This window comes from Octopus bimaculoides, chromosome 8, assembly GCF_046866305.1.
Source record: "Octopus bimaculoides isolate indiv1 chromosome 8, ASM4686630v1, whole genome shotgun sequence".
In the NCBI taxonomy this organism is placed as follows: domain Eukaryota; kingdom Metazoa; phylum Mollusca; class Cephalopoda; order Octopoda; family Octopodidae; genus Octopus; species Octopus bimaculoides.
Window position 1 is genome coordinate 40,240,813 of NC_142935.1, and position 21,310 is coordinate 40,262,122.

Sequence of the window (21,310 nt, forward strand, 5' to 3'; positions counted from 1 at the left end):
TATCTATCTATCTATCTATCTATCTATCTATCCATCCATCCATCTATCTATCTATCTATCTATCTATCTATCTATCTATCTATCTATCTATCTATCTATCTGTATGTATGTATGTATATAGTGGTCATACATTATCTTTCACACATACATATGCAAACGCACACACACATACAGAGAAATATTTGATACGTATACGCACGCAATCATTTTTTCATTTCTAACTCCCGCGTCTTTTTTAACCCCTCCTCCTTCCTTTTACCTTTTCTCTCTCTATCTGTATACTTATTTATCTTCTTGCTCACCCACCTCTGTGTGTGTGTGTCTCTCTCTCCCTCTCCATCCATCTCTCTCCGTCTATTTAGCTCCTCCTCCCCTCTCATTCTCTATCTATCTATCTGTTACCCTTCCTCTCCATGCATCTGTCTCTGTCTCTGACTCCCTCTCTATATAATCACTCCTATCTCTCTCCACTTTCTCTCTATATCTCTATCTGTTCTTTCACGCACACACTCACATACTCTTACTCACACTCTCTCTCTCTCTGTTTCTCTCACACAACATTTCTGTGTTTCAGTCGTCGAATCTTCTCTTTATATACACAGGTAGAAGATATAAAACTAAGTTCTTACTTATATATTGGATTTTTCCCCTCTTCAAGACGACATTTTTTGTGAGACTTTCCACTTTTTGAAAATACCATTTTCTTCATTTGGTAAGTTCTTTCCACATTGTGTGTGTATGTGTGTATATATATATATATATATATATATATATATATATATATATATATATATATATATATATATATATATATATATATATATATATATATATATAGAGAGAGAGAGAGAGAGAGAGAGAGAGAGAGATCTTCAAAATGCCTTTTATTCATATTGGTATTCTCCATTCATGCTTTCCTGTTTGTCCTGAGTTCAAAATATACATTCATACGTACGCACACACACACACACACACACACACACACACGACGTATATATACAAACACATATATATATGTATATAACATAACATAACATTATATTACATATCTGTGTTCCAGCATGGCCGCAATCACATGACTGAAACAAGTAAGAAAACCATAAAAGAATAGGTATATACACAACATATATATAACATTACCTATCAATATTACATATATGTATGTTATACACACACATGTCCATGACTAACCTTGGTCCTATGATCAAAATCCTTAAAAACTTAAAGGTCCTCGTTTGTTTGTATCCTCTATACCTTTATTCTTTTGAAAGCTGTGGAGTGTGATTTGTGGGAGACTTTAGCTGTTATTTCTAGCAGGTCGCACTTCGTAATTTCATGCATGCTTACATAGTACAACTAATGCAAGGAGACACTTGAATATCCCATGTCACATTGATATATAGATCTAGATCTAGATATACACGTCCGTTTATATGCATATATATGTTTATTTATACGAAAACAAATATATGTATGTATTATATACATATGCTATATATAATCTTATGTTACATATATTTCTACATTTCTCTAAATCTCATTCTTTTGGCGTTCACTAAATCTTTCGCTTCCCAGTCTGTCTACCTACCTACCTACCTACCTGTCTGTCTGTCTATCTATCTATCTATCTATCTATCTATCTATCTATCTATCTATCTATCTATCTATCTATACATCGTACATACATACATACATGTGTATATGCATGTATATGTGATTATATGTATATATTTATGTTTGTATGTATATACATGTATACTTATATCTGTACATATATATATATATATATATATATATATATATATATAAACAAATAGTAAATTAGTATATGCATATATACGTACAGGTATGTGCATACCGACATCCACCTGTATGTATAGGTGCATATCTGGGTACAGGACATTGCAAACAAAACGTAGACGAGAAAACGCACAAGCCACATAGAGAACATTCTTCTTCATCAGCTACCCCCGTTTTAACACCGGCGTTTCGAAGAGCTGGGCAGGATATATATATATATATATATATATATATACATATATGCGTATATGAGTATATGTATTGTATATAATGTGTGTGTATGTATATATGTGTATGTGTATATCTATCTATCTATCTATCTATCTATATACATATATATATATATATATATATATATATATATATATATATATATATATATATATATATATATATGTATGATATATATGTATGATATATATGTATGTATGATATATATATATATATATATATATATATATATATATATATATATATATCATTCATACATACATACATACATACATACATACATATGAAGTAGAATTATGACAGCTATCCCTTCTCATTCGCAACGTCTTCAAATGTCGGAGTCGTAAACTTCTTTTACTCTTTTAGGCCTCGAACCACAATTTTAAAGAGAAGGCATGGAAATAGAATACTTGTTGCTAAAAATGTGACAAAACCTATATTCAAAGACTCAGTATTCGATCGATGACTCAGATAATGCCTGATTCTGTGTGCGTGCGTGTAATATGTATGTGTGTGTGTGTGTATAATCACCAATCAGGATTTATATACTGATTTCCAGCAGACATGGAAACGTTGTTTTTGCCTGAAGAGGAAGCTGTGGTGATCAGGCCATTCCAGAGAGGGAAGGAGAGAGAGAGAGAGAGAGAGAGAGAGAGAGAGAGAAAGAGAGAGAGAGAAAAAGAAAAGATATTTCTTATAAGTGTTTGTGTGTGTGTGTGTGTGCGTGTGCGTGTGTGAGTGTGTGAATATATTAAGGTAAATCGATCCCTGGCCGTGAATAGAAACCGTGTTACCAACTGTTCGCACACAGACGAACTGAAACCGGACGCTAAACACAGTTGATACCAGTTTATAGGAAAGGGAAACGTGTGACATTTAGATATTTAGGTATTTCCTAAAGACATTGATGCTGACAGAAATTCATTGAGCCGAGGAATCGAGCCTAAATGAGAGCTTTTTGTTGTTGTTTAGTCTAAGTAAACCTCTTCCATTGTGTCACTTGTTAAAGCAGACCTGATTGAAGACGTTTTAGCCTCGACCATTCCCACTTTGTTTTGCAGACATGGTGTCTCGAAGACTTTGTCTTCCTTTTGTCTGAGACGGTAGTGTATGATTTGAGTGAATATTGGAATATATATCTCGCAACTCAGGTGAGAATTTTTTGTTGGGTGGCTCAAAAGGGCATACTTACAGACAGGTACCCCAATTCGACTTAGTTTCCTCATAACTTTAATCAAAATGGATATTTCTTAATGAAAATTTCTACAAATACCCTTCAGATGGTGTAGATTCCGATTATATCGGAATTTGCTAAAATATTTTTGTAAGTAGGTGGGATGAGAAGAGTTTCGAACGATTCACATGCCTCGATTTTATTTCATTATAATTGGGTATTTTTTAATGAAATTATATGCAGTTACTTTTTAGAAGGTGTAGATTACAGTCATGTCAGAATTTAATGTGAAAAGAAAAAAAATTGGTGAGCGCACACACATATATACTGACATATATCACGTAATTTTCCCAAAATATTGAAAATCCAGGAATCAACCGCTTCATAAATGTATATGTAATGTAAGTCAGTATGTATGTGTGTGCGGCTACCAATTTTATTTATGTATTTTTTTCCACTTTAAATTTCGATGTAATTATATCACCTGAAACGTATTTATTGCAAATTTCGTTAGAAAATGTCTATTTTTCTGGCCACCTGAAAGGACCGTTTTTAATTCAAGCATGGCGAAGGTGCTGACGATTTATTGGAACCAATTCACTCTGTTACTGATACTTTATTTTATTGAATCTATTGAGTCGATGGTCCGAAACTGAAGCAGAGTTTAACAGCGTAAAGCAATGAAGGAGGTTGACTCTTTACCGCCTGTTCTGGTTTTAGATTTCTGACGTTAGGGACGCAACACACCAAACTGAAGAGAGAATGGCGTTTGTGCCATGGTGGCTTTAGAGATAGATGATAGTGAAGACGATAGTGAAGATGATAGTGATGACGAAGACGATGTGTTGTTTTGCCCGAGGTTGGTTATCTCTGACTTGAGTTAGACTTATGACTGAATGCATTCCCACCTTGATGATCTAATCCTATCAGAACTACATTATCCATTTTTTTTTTAATTGTTAAAGATAGTAAGGTGTGATTTGAGTGAGAGAATTGGGCTGCTACAACGAGCGGGTCGAATGAACGTGGGAGAAGCTCTCTGTCACAAGTTGACTCGTGATTATGGTGGACTAATTTTACAAGCACGGCGGAGTCTTTAGGGAGATTTTAACTGAGAAATAAGAATATGGTGCTGTTAAGTGGGTGGGATGGAAACCACGCCTTTTTTGTTGTCGTTTAATGCTTCAGGATTTCTTCTTTGTATCATATATTTCCATTTACATCTACAGTAGTTTGTAGGGATATCAAATAGTCCCCAGCTTGTTAACTGGTTGCTACATTTCCTCGAGCTTGCAAAAATGAAATGCAAAGTTTGTTCATGGCAAGGATATAAACTCGGAATGTAAAGGGCCGTAACTAAATACTGCAAGGCAGTTTGTCCGATGCTATAACGATTCAATCGGCAAAGGCATTACTGCCATGAATATCTCTCTTTTTCTTTTATCTTTTTTAGAAATGCAGTCCGCGGGACTTTTTGAATGGCACACCTAATTTCACGAAGAAAATAACGTTTATTAATTTTGTTTCGGTAGTTTGGATAATTGATGAGGAACTGCTGCCCTTTTCTTGGAAAGAGTTGCTCATTACTGACCTAAGGTATTACATTGGCCGGTGTGTCCTCTTTGTTCTAAGAATCGAGTTGTTTTTTGGGGGGTAGATTTGCTTGTTATATCTATTATCTCATGCGATTACAAAAGAAGCGTCCCCCCACCCAAGCTCGCTGACTTATAGTAAAAGACGGTACGGAGTCCTATATTTCTGTGCAAAGTTACTGTTATTTGGATGAAGTGTTAGGACTGGTCTGCACTGTCCTTATCCATGTTTATGTATGTTATAACATATTAGGTTTGCAGTTTAAACCCATATTAGCTCTGATCGAACAGACATATGACCAAAATATTCCAGCCGTGACCACCACAGTTTTCTGTATATCCAGCACTATATTATCTACTGCATTCTTGCAGTAGACTGTTAGGGTGACTCGAGGACGATGTCACTGATATTTCTAGCGGTTCGACCGGATATGTAGCCATCGTGTACACACACACACACGTGTATGCTCTTACATGTGCATGTATATCTATCTATCTATCTATCTATCTATCTAATTTGTCTGTTAGTACACACACAAACACGCGCGCGCGCACACACGGTAAATGCGTATTCCAACTTTCTACAAGTAAATATTTAATTCCAAGATCAGAAATTAAAGCAAATACTAAATGAATGTATGTGTCTATCTGTCTTTGTATGTATGTATGTATGTATGTATGTATGTATGTATGTGTGTGTGTGTGCGTATGTGTGTGTATGTATGTATGTATATGTACGATCTGTGTGTAATGCTGTCACTCATTGGACTGCGGTCATGCTGGGTCCACTATCTTCAAGTGTCTTATTCATTTGTACAAACCCTAGGAATTTAGAACTTATTTTATCCATCATTCTCTAGCGAATAGTTAAGTCCATTTAGTTACGACCATACATGAAATTACTTCCTTTCTTGGATGTAACTACTACAACGTATTTTTTTACCGGTTTACACGGGTATACTCGAGCACAGTTTGTGTGTGTGAGCAAAATATAATTCTATTCCTAGTCTTTCGTGTTTTGCTTATTCCGTCAACGCCCTTGACAGTTAAGCATATATGTTACAAAATTCCCAGTGCCTTCTTATATCAATAGGACCTGATCACCTATTGATATTTCTGAATACGAAAGGTCAAGCAATCGATTCTATTCATGCCACACTTTTACAACATGTGATAAATACAATTCTCTCACTCTTAAAAAAAAAATACACAAACTATACAACATATGTGCGCATAGATATATATGTTTGCGTGCGTGTATGTATATATATATATATGTCCATTTATGTATATATCTGTGTTTATTTATCTATCTATCTGTCTGCCTGTCTGTCCATCATCATCACCCCCACCACCACCACCACCATCATCATCATCATCATCATCATCATCATCATGATATTTTTTTATTTGTAGACAGAAGGAATTTCGGCTGCTATTTCTAGATGGCAGTGGGTGACGACTGTATAAGGGCTCATTTGTTGATTCTTATTCATTCATGCATCCTGTAGAAGCCAATGATTATGATTACGGTTAATGTTATCAACCGGTTATCAATAATCAAAGTTGGAGGGTCCTAAAATCTATTTGCTCAGTAATCAGTCGATTATTGTTATCGGAAAGGCTTCATTCGAAAGTGATCCGAATAAGCGGCTTCAGGTGTGTGGTGTGTGTATGTATGAGTGTATAGGAAAGTGGGTTATACATCATTAGATGTACACCTGACTTTCCTATATTAAATTATGAATTTGAACGGAACGCTGAACTCCAGACTATCAACACAAACAATATTTATTCATGGTGGAAAATATACATCTTTAATCTTGTTTGTTGAGACGTCTTCGGTGTGTCAGAACATGGTTGTTGGGACGTTGGTATATTGATGTGAGCTGTCTAGCGTGAGTTCGAAAGATGGAGAGACAGCTAGACACGTCCTTGCTCAATTGCTGGCCAGCAAGAAAGAGATCGATCAAAGCGGAAAAGCTTGGTTGTTGAATTCCACGTATGCGTGAGACTACGCGTGCGCACGGCGTTACTACAGGGCTCCCCTCGCCAGTGTGGAACGCACGATAATATAATTTTCTGTTGGAGGAACGCCTGAGGCAGGATGGCCACTGAAAACCACCCACAAGATGTAGCACAACACACACAAAGAAAAATGAAAGAAATGAAATGTACACTCGTGTGATACATGCATGCAATGTACTGAAAGGAAAGAAAATATATGAGTGCACAAGTGTGTGTGTGAGAAAAACACAGAACATATTAAAAGTGTTTGTAGAGAAAAAAATCCAGTTCGTATAAGAGTTACACAAGATTATAGTATGTCCATACGCAGGAAGTTGTGGTCAGTGAGCAGAGCTGTAGTTGAGCATCGGATGCTAGTTGCGACCTGTTACCTGGTACAGAATATTCTACAAAAGTTACACAAGGAAATTTGGAATGTTAATACGCAGGAAGTCGTGGTCAGTGAGCAGAGCTATAGTTGAGCGTCGGATGCTAGTTTCGACCTGTTACCTGGTACTAAATATCCTAGTCGGCTAGCTCTGACTGTTGTGCGTGAGGGGAAAATTCCACTCATACAGTGAAGATAAAACCGAGTGTGTTGATCTGATGTGTCCCTGGTGGTGGGGTTGTTGGCGCACGACATTGTGGTAGACAGTACATTGATGGAGAAGACGTCGGCGCAGGAACTGTAATATAGCTGTGTTCTGTATGTGTGGTGGAAATAATGTTGACGGTGGTAATGATGTCCTGTTGAAACTGTTGGCGACGTCGGGGGAATGCTCGTAGTTGGTAGTGGTTGTTGTTGTCGTCGCAGTGGTAATCTTGGTTGAACGAAGCTGGTGGCGAAAAAGCTGCTTGGTGATGATGGTGTTTGAAGAGGTACGCTTTTACAGACGGTCGACAGATAGTCTCTGTACGACCATTAGCGTCAACCTTGATGAGATTTTTAACCCAAGATGAAATTGTTCGCATGTGACGATAGAAGATGATAAACACAACCGTATAAAATAAATAACAAGAGATATTTAGTGTGGCATAAAAGATGTATGTGTATGTGAGAGTGTGAATGCGACATATAAGAACATAATAAAAGACAGGCCGTCTATATGTATGTGAGATATTACAGCAGATAGAAAGTCAGTACACGTGAGAGTTTTATACCAAGTTCTTGAGTACACAATTGGAAGTATCGCAGGCTGTAATTCTTGTCTGTTTATTATCGTGGTGAAGCTAAGTCACCTAACAGAATCGAAGAGAGAGATTTGCCGCGATGGTTTAGTTTGGTGTACATAGTAAGTCGTGTTGACTATGGTTGGAGATGTTGGTGGTCATCGTTGCTTGGTAGTTCAGTCTCCATGACCGCATTTGTTCTTTAGTCGGGGTCACCAGTTATAGGTTAGTAGTCCAGAATCCATGGCCGCGTTTTTTCTTAGTCGGGGTCACCACTTTATAGGAATGTTGGTTATCAGTTATATAGAAATAGTTGTTATTGTAGCTCAGCGGGCTGCGTGTTTGAATCACGTCGGAGGGTCAACACTTTATAGGAAAGTGGGTTATACATCATTAGATGTACACCTGACTTTCCTATATTAAATTATGAATTTGAACGGAACACTGAACTCCAGACTATCAACACAAACAATATTTATTCATGGTGGAAAATATACATCTTTAATCTTGTTTGTTGAGACGTCTTCGGTGTGTCAGAACATGGTTGTTGGGACGTTGGTATATTGATGTGAGCTGTCTAGCGTGAGTTCGAAAGATGGAGAGATAGCTAGACACGTCTTTGCTCAATCGCTGGCCAGCAAGAAAGAGATCGATCAAAGCGGGAAAGCTTGGTTGTTGAATTCCACGCATGCGTGAGACTACGCATGCGCACGGCGTTACTACAAGTGCATACATTCGTGTCTATATATTCGTGCGTATATGCATATATATTCTCATATGCTTATTCTCTTTAATACTACTGTCATCACAGTTCCTAAATGTGTTTATATTTTATCATTAACTTCGCGTTCGCACCTTGTGCGGGAGCACACACATAGAGGCTGACACGCATGTAAATGTGTGTGTGTGTGTGTGTGTGTGTGTGTACGTGCGCGCGCGTATGCTGTGGAACGTTATACTTGCGTGGAAAAGATGGCAAATACTAAATCTCAAACATCATACTTATTCTATACATCAATTACCACAATTGATGTATCTTATTTTATACACCAATTCAATACATCATTTACTATACATAGTTACTCTCTCTCTCTCTCACATACACGTGCATACACATACACGCGCGCACACACACACATTCGCACAAAATAAAACTCATTCAGATTGTCACTGTCCTAGTGACATTAAAACCCACAAGATCCTAACTTAAACTGGATGCTTCTACAGAAATAGAGACAGGCTATAACATCAGAAAGACAATGTGGCAATGCTTTAAAAGACCAAACCTGTCCAGACAGCCTTTGAGTGTCATATGGTAACCATTCAGACAATATTTGTTAAACAACAGCAGTCAAAATTAATATATCGATAAAAAGCGAAGAGTCACATCTTGTAAGTTAAAAATCAGTTTCTCGAAAATGTTCATTGTCTGGTATTTAGCTGCCGGCCGGATTTGTCGTAATAGACTTGGAGGTGAAATATTTTCTGCATATTAAACAAACAAAATTTGTGTATATATATTTTATCTGTAAACTTGAGAACCTTGCCAACATCGACAAAAAATGTAACCATTTTTGGTCCTCATGACCTCAGCACTATCATATCTGGCAATTCAAAAGCATTATACAACTTCAAAATATTTTTTACAATTCTCAAAAACCTTAAATCCTTTTAAGAGGTAACCGAAAATGCGTCACATTTCTTGGGAAGGTATTCTCAGTAGCTCCGCAATATTATGGTTTAAAGCTTTCGGTTTTTATAGAAATTAGGTGCAGATGTGGCTGTGTACTAAGACGTTTGCTTTCCAACCACATGGTTCCGGGTTCAGTCCCACTGCGTGGCACTTTGGGCTCGTGTTTTCTACTATCCCTTTGTGAGTAGATTTGGAAACTGAAAGAAGCCGTGCATATATTTTAGTTATTATAATTTTTTCACTGAGAAGGGAGCCGGTTTCCAACAAAGATACAAGGTTCCATCTTTGGGATGTAGTTAACACAGACAAATTCACATTTGGAACTCAAGAAATGTCTTGTATATTTTTTCACTCACAGATTGGGCTTTTACGAATCAGCCGGTCAATTTCTCTTTCTGATAATCCCAGTTTATCCAGATTCTCCTTTAAGCATTTACTAACAAAACCTAGTGCTCCAATTATTATTGGTATGAATATGAATTAATAGTCTGGATATAGAAGCTGGAGGTTTCAAAACAGTTGTCCATAGATATCTTCTTTTTCTTCGATTTTCAAAGGGATATTTTAATGTGCGGGGCAGATATATGCATGTATTCCATAACAGAGGGATTTTCTAAGTTTTTTTTTAGCAGATGACATTGTAAATTGTTTTAGCAACAACATCGTGCCGCGTAGGGAGGTAGTACCGTAACGTCAATTTAGGACAGCTGCTAATCACATGCGTAATGTCTTCCACAGAAACATAACATAGCCTAGATATGCGGTTGCACCTTGGGATCGCAAGAGCGTCACTGTTTCTCTTGTTCACCGGGTACTTTGTGGCAATCTCCTGTTCCTGGATTGTAAACGCATAGCCTTCAAAGTGTGATGTAATGTAGTGGTCTTGTGTCCAAGAGAGGCTGCGCTTCGTTTCAATTCTACTGTCTTCTTCAAGCTTCCAGACAACATACCTATGTATGATCCTTTTTTTATATAGATGAATAACGAAGGAAGGGGTGAAAAAGCCGATAAACGGCGTTTGAAGTGTGAGTATATGTGTGTGTAAAAGAGAGGTATGTTTGCGTGTGTGTGTGTACAATAGAAATGGGGTGGTAATGATAAACGCTGAAAATGTGTGAGTATATGTGTGTATGCGTATGCATGTACAAGAGAAGTATGTGAAACTTTACATATATGTGTAAAGTAAAAAAGAAAAAAAGGAAAAATAATCCAGAATCCTTGTCCGGTACTGGATTGTTCCCAAAATCTAATCAGTTCGTGCCAGTCACGAGGCCAAACATCCCTGCAAGTTTCATTCAAATCCATCCAGTGGTTCCTGAGATATCTTGTCCACGGACGAACTAACACGATTGAAAACAACACCTCTGCCTTCGTTAAGGCGGAGGTAATAATACATGTAGCTCCTAATAGTGCTAAGTGCCTTTTTTCTTTCGTTTTTCTACTTCCTCGTGTGTGTGTGTGTGTCTTTGTTTTTCACCACCGCTTCAGAACCGGTGCTGGTTTGTTTACGTCACCGCAGCTTTAGCGTTTCGGCGTAAGAGACCGCTAAATAAATACCAAGTTTAAAATAGATAAGTACTGGGGTCGATTCAATGGCACAAGTATGAAAGGAAAACTGAACAATAACAGAACGATACTCGAACGGAGTACCTTTACGTTGTTCTGGTTCAGTTTCTGTACCACCCTTCTAAGTGGTACCCTAGCATGGCTGCAGTCCAATGAATGAAACAAATAAAGGGTAAAAGATGAGAAAGCTGTGGAAAGTTAAATCTATGCTAAAATAATGTAGGGAGCAAACGATCTTTAATTCAGATTACAGCCGTAAGCTTACTGCATAGTTTTTTTTTGTTTTTTAACTATGGCTAGAAAACCTCCGGATGATCTTGTAAAGATTATTTAGGGTCACGGAACTTTTATAGAGAATGCTAAAATGTACTTGCTTGATTTATTAGGACATTGTATTTAGTTATTAGAGCATTTGTGTATAAACATACTAAAGAAAGCGATTGAAAATTAAAACAAAAAAAAAATCGTACTGCAGAGATGATGGAAAGTAGGGAAGTGTGGAAGTGACTGGTCAATGGGATGCGCGAGCACCCGCCATGATGATTTTGAAAAAAATAAAATATGCAAGCAAGAAAATAAGCCGATGGCACAAGTATGGAAGGAAAACTGAACAATAATAGAACGATACTCTAACGGAGTACCTTTACGTTGTTCTGGTTCAGTTTCTGTGCCACCCTCTTATTTTACACTGAAAATGATTGCATTTAATGGCTGCCGTATACTGTGGATGGTGCAACCGAGCGTTCTGCAAATAAGATTTTTCTATATTTTGTTATCAATAATTTTTATTTATTTATTGGTTGTTTTTGAAAATTTAGTGTAATGAATATTTTTCGTTTTGTAATGATTTGTAGCATATTTGATAGCCAGTCTTGCATTTTGTGCCTCAGGTTCAATAAATGTATTCGGAGTCTAAGAGAAGGAAACGGTATTGTGAATGGTGTTGTTAATTACAATATTCACCGCCATGATTTTGAATTCTCTGCTTGGAAATATATTCATACATCGGCAGTGAGCTGTGTCGTTTATATTAGGTACTTTTTGAGGTAATTATGTTGTGACAAGTGTGTAATTTATTTGTAAGATCAACAAATAATGCCGCCGCAGTTCTTTCCGTTTTCCAGAATAACTTTATTAAATTAATTCCATAAATAAAAAAAAACAAGGTTTTATATCTTTAATATTACAATTTTGAATTTATTATACAATTTAGATACTTGTACATATAAATTTTTCTTCAATAACATACGTCTATTTTTTTCTGTTTTTTTTTCTATTTCTATTTTTGTTTTCAAAGTTTGAGTTTTTTTTTTATTATGTTGAACTGAAAATATGCTCCCCATGGAGAAATTGTTAAATTTATCAAAAAATAAAAACAACGCTGATGCAATAGTTCGAGAACCTGGATGTAAGTAACATGAATTGGTGGGAATACTACTAATTTTTTTTTGTTTCTTTTTATGTCTCGATATGAGTTTACTTTCTCTCTTTGACACGATAACAGTCGTCTTATTTGGTGATTATAAAGAATACTAATTCAGCGAATGTAAGAAGCCTGCTAAATTACAAATACCTTCTACGCAAGCAATTCTTCACCGTTTTTTTTTTAAAGATTACTGAATTCTTCGAGATTACAAAAAGACCGTTTTGTTTTAAAGTCATACACAACTAATTCAAGAGCATCACATGAAGCCTCATACTTAATTAAAAAAAATAAATAAGGAGGAGCTTTGACATGACTCGTAAATATAAAAGAAAAAAAATCAAAAACGAAATGGTTTTATTTATTTAATTATTTATTATCAAAACTCAAATCTTGAAAGAAATCTATCATTATGAAACTTGGCTTTGCAAGTTATTTGTGTCAGATATATTTGAAAAGCTAAATAAATTTTATGTTCGTTGTAAGGGTGGAAACAGAATACATTTTCGCTTCGAAATGTGAAATTTAAGCATTCATAAAAACAGAAGAAAGTATGGAAACGTAGAATAAAATGGAAAATTTGAAATGTTTTCATCTACTGATGATTTTGACTGAAAATATGTTGACTTAATTCCACTGAGCCGGTCATACGTATTTGGTTTGTGTGGAAAGACAGTTTCGCAAATATTTTCTAGTAGACATGTGCATGGTTCATCATAGTAAATTGAATTGGATCTTTAGCAATTTCTACACACCCAATCCAGTTCATTGTGGTAGAGGAACAGGTGGAAAATAATGCTTTGAATTCTTAAGAATTTGCAGTCATTGAGGAATTCAAATTTCAAAACACGAATTTCAAAAAACTTATTTATAATTTATACGACCTTGGTTGAATGAGAAATCAGATTTTCCTTTACTGAATTAGCAATAACAAGCAGCTCTTCTCTCATTTCCTTCCTAATATTGCTTTCAAATTTTGGCACATGGCCAGCGATTTCGTGGGGAGGGGATAAGTCGATTACATCAACCTCAATGTTCAACAGGTACTTATTTCATCGCCTCCATAAGGATGAAAGGCAAAGTCAGTCTCGGCGGAACTTGAACCGAGAGCGTGAAGACGGAAGAAATGCTACTAAGCATTTTACCCGGCGTGCTAACGATTCTGCCAGCTTCTTTATGTCAATATGAACCCGCATATTCTGCTCGCGAAACTTTTTCCCCACCAGAGTTCCGGACTCCAGTTATGAATTCATTTGCATACAGCCAATCAGAGCTCAAGTATGAAACTGATTTATGAGCGCATAACAAGTGATGAGCGATAAGATAAGGTCACTTGGGTAAGGAACGACCATGCTTTTGCCTCTGCGTAGTTATCTGTGTTGTTGTTGTTTACTTTCTAAAACAGTAAGGGGAGAGGGTTGCGAGCACATCACTTTCTACCCACATTTTTCCCATCCATATCTTTATCATATGGGGCCACGCAAATCTATCTAATAACTTGTCTCCTAAAATCTGGCATAACTTGGCGATCGGTCGACTTACAACACCGTTCTTCGTCTTGAGTTGACTTGATAGAATATGTTTGTTAACTTGACAGCAAGGTCAAGGTGAGCTCTCATTGGCTGCATGCAAATGAGTTCATTACTGGGGTCCGGAACACTCATGGATAAAAAAAAATCGTGTTCTGCTCTAGCAGCTACAAAGACCAAGCTACTGTTTGTTCCAGAACAAATATATCCATTCTATTGAAATGTTACTTTTAGTAAAGTTATGTGTAGTTCTTTTTATGTTTTCTGAGTTTTGTTATTAGTTACTTTTGTTGTTTAATATAATCGCATAGTGGTTAGTCTTTTATTTCCTACTGAATATTTTGATGGTGGGGAAAAAAAAAAAGAATAATGAGTTGTGAGAAAAATTTGTCGAGGTGAGGGCGGGGGAAAAACTCAAAGAAAGGGTTATGAAACGATAGCGTAATGCAGGCATGGGTAACCTTTTTCGAGAAGCGTGCCACATGAAACATTGCTCATAATCAGGCGAGCCACATTACTAATATATATATATATATATATATATATATATATATATATATATATATATATATATATATATATATATATATATATATATATATATGGCTGTGTGTATTTTTCCCTTGTTTACAATTACAATTAACACGGAAAAATAGATAAACGTTACCAGGGCAGCAAAAAATCCCAAGTAATAAGGACTTAACACCCTGTTTGTAAAGGTAGAAACTCCGGGTTGATGTGAAATATTTTGCATAATATTTATAAATAAATAATACATAGAGTTAAACGCAGTTGTTATTCAAATTCTTTTACTTCTTCCGACATATGTTTCGAAGACAACATTGGTATATATATATATATATATATATATATATATATATATATATATATATAGGTAATGTTTCGTTAGGCGTGCCATTCAGAAAGTCCCACAGGCCGCAGGTTGCCCATGACTGGCGTAATGTTTACTTCTGGTTAAGAAAAAGTAGGAGAAACAACCCTGAAAGTTCAATAAATTAAAATTTAGTAAAAACTCGATGGAAGAATACAGAAATCTTTGGTATTAAGATTGGCAATTCTTGACATGTTTCAGTATTATTTGGCCTCCTCAGCGAAACAGTCTTTATCCACATTAACAAACCGTAAAATGACTGAGATATAGCCTTAGTGAACGAATACTGATTGTGGTGGTGGTGATATCCCCAGGTCGCTTTCAACTTGAAAAAACAAATATTTAAATTAGTGCTGGCATATTTAAAGTAGGGACTTAGTCAAGATTATCTGTAGAAAGAGCAATCTTAAGATAGATAGAAAATACACTATAGATGCTGAATAACACATTCACATATTTCAGAGTAAAGAAAACAGTCACCAAAACCTCCTAAATGCAAATACAACGGACCGACACAGTTTCTCTGATACAACAATCATTCACTACAGTGGAGGTCAACTGACAGCAGATGTGAATATTTCATTCAAAATATCAGTGATTAACAGAACATTTCTGACTAACTACTTCACATCTTACAACTTCGTTTTGGCAGATTATAAATTGGCATCTATACTTATCATCTTTAACACACTTGGCAGTGTTACTTAATGTTTAGAGTACAAATACTGAAAAGTTGTCATTTTCAGAGAAAGATAAAAAGCATCATAAATCTAATTTGAAATTTCCATCTGTTAAATAAAACAGGGTAAAATATACAAATTTTTTCTAAATGTTTAAGTATGCATCTCCATACATTTGGAGCTGTCTAAATTCCAAACTTTGAGGTTTGTCTGTTGTTAGAAATTAATCTTGTCTTTGGGGATGAATTGAATAAATTAGATACTTAGGCATCCGATACAAATCAACAGCTTAACACATCCATTATAGAGCCGCCCAGCTTATAGGAAAAAAGCCATCCATGGTTATGTTCCAGTTATGGCCCACGGGTACGCTCTCTGTTTTCTCTTAGCCTTTTCTACTGGTGCTATACTAGCCCTTACTTTTAGAGGCTAGTTGGGCTCATGCTTCCTCTACTTAGGTATTACTGACCCACATATTTCTTCCCTTATCACCCTTGTTATGTCCAGCCCCCTGTCACTAACCCACTACGTCCATTTCTTGGCCTTCTGAAGCTCTCCCTCGGGTCATATCATTCCTGCTGGTCTTGGCAACATCATTTTTGACGGGAGCCACGAACACTACGCCTTCCTCCAGATACAGCAGGTTAAAAAAATACATGCACCAATGTGTGTGTGTGTGCAAAAGGTCTATATAAACAGGAAGACGAAAAGAAAAGAATGTATTAGGTTTATACTCAGGAAATTGTAAGAAATAGAAGGAAAAAAATCATACGTTTCGAGTATACACGCTTCTAAGAGAGAGAAAATGGAGATATAATATGTATATGCAGTAAGAATACGTGAAGGTGTATGGCTCAGTGGTTAGAGCGTCGGGCTCACAAACATGAGGTAGTGAGTTCGATTCCCAGATCAGGCTGCGTGTTGTGATCTCGAGCAAGATACTTTGTTTCATGTTGCTCCAGTTCACTCAGTTGTAGAAATGGGTTGCGACGTCACTGGTGCCAAGCTGTATCAGCTTTTGCCTTTCCCTTGGATAACATCGGTGGTGTAGAGAGGGGTGGCTGGTATGCAAGAGCGACTGCTGGTCTTCCATAAACAACCTTACCCAGACTTGTGCCTCGGAGGGTAACTTCTTAGGTGAAATCCCATGGTTATTCATGCACGAAGGGGATCTTCACCCATTTTTCTTTTATGCAGTGAGAGAAGGGTTACTCAGAAAATCTTTGCGGATGCCTCAATCAGCACTCCATGATTTATATAATATTTATATAGCTATCATAATTTTTGTACGGATGATCAAACATATTGATGTGACAATACTACCATTTATCAAAACGATCGTAACCGATTAATAAAAGCAATACCGCCACCTTTATTCCTTTGATTGTCCTATTCTGTTTAAGGCGGCGAGCTGGCAGAAACGTTAGCACGCCCGGCGAAATGCTTAGCAGTATTTCTGAGTTCAAATTCCGTCGAGGTCGACTTTGCCTTTCATCCTTTCGGGGTCGATAAACTAAGTACCAGATGCGTACTGGGTCGATCTAACCGACTGGCCTAGAGTAGAAAGATTGTCCTATTCTCTCTCTCTATCTTTCTGCATGCATGCATACATACATACATACATTTATTTATTTATATGAGGAGAGACTGGGGTGGGGTGGGGAGTTTAATATATTTATGTAGTTATTCTGCAATTTCTCAGCGGGAATTGAAATCTATGTTGTCGCTGGAATATACAAACGTGAATAAACACGTTATCTAAGCTTCAAGATTATTAGTGATTTCTGGCAATAAATAAATAAATAAAATGAAAGGCAATTTAAAATCTTTCTGATTACCACTTATCAGTAATATGAACACAAAAAGACGATTGAGTTGTCTATTTGTTCAGCTATGTATGTTCGTACGTTGCGGGTTTTCAATTATAGTTAAAACCGAAGATAACCCGAGAGAGCAGATAACTCTCTTGTAGGCGGTGCTCCAGTGTGATTGCAGTCCAAAGACTGAAACCTGTAAAAGAAAAGAAGAAGAATACGTTTGGATTTGCAAACGGCAAACGTCCCAGAACGTACGTACGAAATGCCGCTGAGCACTTTGCTCGCCGTGCTAACGATTCTTCCAGCTTGCCGCATATATATATATATATATATATATATATATATATATATATATATATATATATATATATATACACACACACACACATATATATATATATACATACATATATATATATATATATATATATATATATATATATATATATATATATATATATATATATATATATATATATATATATATATATATATATAAGCAAATAAAATGGCTGTGTGGTTGACATGCTTGCTTTGCAGTCATGTGGTCTTGGGTTCAATCCCAATTGCATGGCACCTTGGGCAAGTGTTTTCTATTATAGTCCCGAGCCAACCAAAGCCTTTGTAGATAGAAACTGAAAGAAACCCGTCATATAGATATATATGTGTGTATGTGTCTGTTTGTCTGTCTTTGTGTTTGCCCCCCCCCCCCGCTCATAACAAGCAGTGCGGGTTTCTTTATGTCCCCCCATAACCTAGCAGTTCAGAAAAAGTGACCGATAGAATAAGTGCCAAGCTTAAAAATAAATCCTGGGGTCAACTAAACCCGTCAAGGCAGTGTCCCAGCATGGTCGCATTCCAATCACTGAAACACGTAAGACAAAGAAAGATGCTTCTTGAGATTTCGAGACGCGAGACGTCAACTGGTCGATCAGACCTTATTAATTTCTGTGGTGGCAGTGAGAGGAGAAACACAGATTGAGCGAGACATTCCTGTGTTTACTAATAGAAAAGCATTATGGAGCTTATATGAAGTGGAAGTGAAACGATTAGAAATCGATAGTGACAGACTCGATTTACCTGGAGTTTCCTCACTCTGCTTGACCACATTCACTTCAAGCGAACGAGAAAGAGAGAGAGGGGGGAGGAGTCTGAGGGTCGCTCGGTCTGTTAAAGTAAATTCCTTCATATCAGACAGTAGTCTTTGAAAATGATACGTTGGTTTAGATGGCTCTGTGTTCTCTGCATGTAGGGGAAAGACGAGTGTAATGGCTGGAATGCTTTTGATCGTAGGGTTTTTGTTTTTTTCGATCAAGGTTGATCTTTGGTCAAAGAAATAACAGCTACATTCACTAAGGGGAAACCTCTACGCGGGCATGGTCACACGAGTTGTTAGAAATAGACATGTTTTATTCAAATTATGCCATCAATGGCTTTTGTTGTTTTTTAAAGAAGGTATGAGTATCTGCATCGGGAAAGTTCCTCCCAAATTCGCAGGCCTGGTCAAAAGTGTGTTTGTGTGTGTGTGTGTGTAAGACTAGCAGCAGGCCATGCATATGAGTCTCTTCTCTACGCCGCCGAGAAAAGGCAAGGTCGATACAGCTTGGAACTTGTGTCGTCGCAAGGCATTGTCCTCAGAACGCAGAGAATTGGAACAGATAAAGTAAGGTAACCTACCCTCGTCCAATAATGAGAATCCTTCCAATTCACTGCCTGGATTGTTACTTTATTTATCGAATATGTAAGGATGAAAGACTATGTTTGACCTCATTGGAATTCGAAATGTGAATACAGAAAGTCAGAACAATTATCGCACGCTGTTCCAACTTCTAGCATTCTAACAACTCCTCTGCCTGTTCAGCACTACCTGGCGTCTTGCAAAGCAGAAAGTACACATCGATTAAATATATATATATATATATATATATATATATATATATATATATATATATATATATATATATATATATATATATATATATATATAAATATATATATATATATATATATGATGTCCAAGAGAAGGACGAAATAGTCATGGGTGTAACTTTGATTCTGTTCTACTGAATCGAAGCTGACGCGCAGTTACTCAACAACAACAACATTCACCACCCGTAGATACGAATAGTAAAGTGTTGGCTCTTAAACGGTGCGCTGAGGATTTGAAAAAAAAACTTATTTACGGCTTTAAAAAGTCCATGCTTGTAACGCATGAGTGTCTTGAAAAATATGTTACAGTTTTATTACACACTAATATGATTAATGAAAAATAAAAATAAAATAAGCGGTAGTCTATGTTCTTTTTTTTGTGACACCAGTGATTTGTTAAATCCTATTTTTCTATATTAGTGGAGGCCAAAATTGTCGAAGCATGCGACTGCTAGTGGATACTTGTTACCAGTGATGCTCAAAAAAACCAATCTAGATTTAGCGATTCCACTGCAGCTGCAGGATACCTTACGTCTGCCTCTGATATACTTCTGTGCATTTTAACGCTAGTCTAGAGCAGTGGTTCCAAAAGTGGGCGGTACTGTTCCCCCCCCCCCCCACCGTGGGTGGCGGAAATATTAAGAGGGACGTTGAAGAAAAGTGGGGCAATAATAGGGTGGCCAAAAGGGAGCAATGGATGTAACGCCCCCCCCCCAAAAAAAAAATAATGGGTTAATTAGGTTAAGTTTTATTTGTGAAATACTGTTGTTTCGAATTTGCTGCAGAAAGTGGTCTACGTTTGTAGTACTGATTGGGGTGGGGGGCACTGGGAATATGACTTGAGTGTCAAGGGGACGGCAGCCCGAAAAAGTTTGGGAACCACTAGTTTAGAGCAGTAATAGTTGCTACTACTAACTACTACTACTACTACTACTACTACTACTACTACTACTACTACGGTTTGTGAGAGTGATGGTAGATTTTGAAGAGAACTGATTCACTTTGTCCTGTTTCAGTTATCGTTGATTTTATATTTTCCAATATTAAATAAAACTTTTAGTATTAACAAACTGATTCGCTGCGAAAACTGTAGTTTTCGCAGCGAATCAGTTTGTTAATATTTCAATCACTTAAAGGCGGCGAGTTGGCAGACTCGTTAGCACGCCGGGCGAAATTCTTAGCAGTATTTCGTCTGTCTTTACGTTCTGAGTTCAAATTCCGCCGAGTTCGACTTTGCCTTTCAGGGTCAATAAATTAAGTACCAGTTGCGTACTGAGGTCGATCTAATCGACTGACCCCCTCCCCCAAAATTTCGGGCCTTTTGCTTTTTCAATCGTTTATCTTCTGCGTTTGTTATTGGTTCTGGTAGGTGTCCTGGGTTTTGTGTTTTGGAGGCACTTCAGTTTGTCAGAATGTTATAGATACTCAATTTGTTTTTCCTAAATTTATATGAAAGAGGAATGTTTGTGTGTTCGGACATCTAGAAGAAACTAAGAAATTACGCAATGAGTCGCTTATTTTGAAGCTGATATCCGTCGGCGTTTAAAAGGTAGAAGAGATGTGTGCATATTCGAATAATCAGAGAAAGCACTTAAATACTCACAGAAAATTGAAGATAATCAGGTTTTTGAAGTTTTTAAATTGAAGATACTGTAGTCTATATGTTTTCTTAAGGCGACTACTGCAGTTTTGCAGCTTTCTACTGCATATTCACGTCAAGTAAAATATACAAAAATGCTATTTTAAATTTTTAATGGGGAAAATCTTTTTTAACCTTTAGTGCTAAGTGCACCAATAATTTATATTT

At 36.7% G+C, this 21,310-nt stretch overlaps 1 protein-coding gene across 3 annotated transcripts in view; it reads left to right on the forward strand.

Annotated features, from left to right (window-relative positions):
- Positions 1–289: 289 nt before the first annotated feature.
- LOC106884438 (guanine nucleotide-binding protein subunit gamma-1) overlaps positions 290–21,310 on the forward strand; it is a 303,773-nt gene continuing 282,752 nt past the window's right edge. Inside the window, exon 1 of one of the 3 annotated variants that reach the window (XM_014935824.3) lies at positions 290–712. The gene's annotated coding sequence lies outside the window, so the exon portion shown is untranslated. The remainder of the gene's footprint in view (positions 713–21,310) is intronic. The other 2 variants (XM_052970048.2, XM_089356367.1) reach the window with 2 other exon arrangements.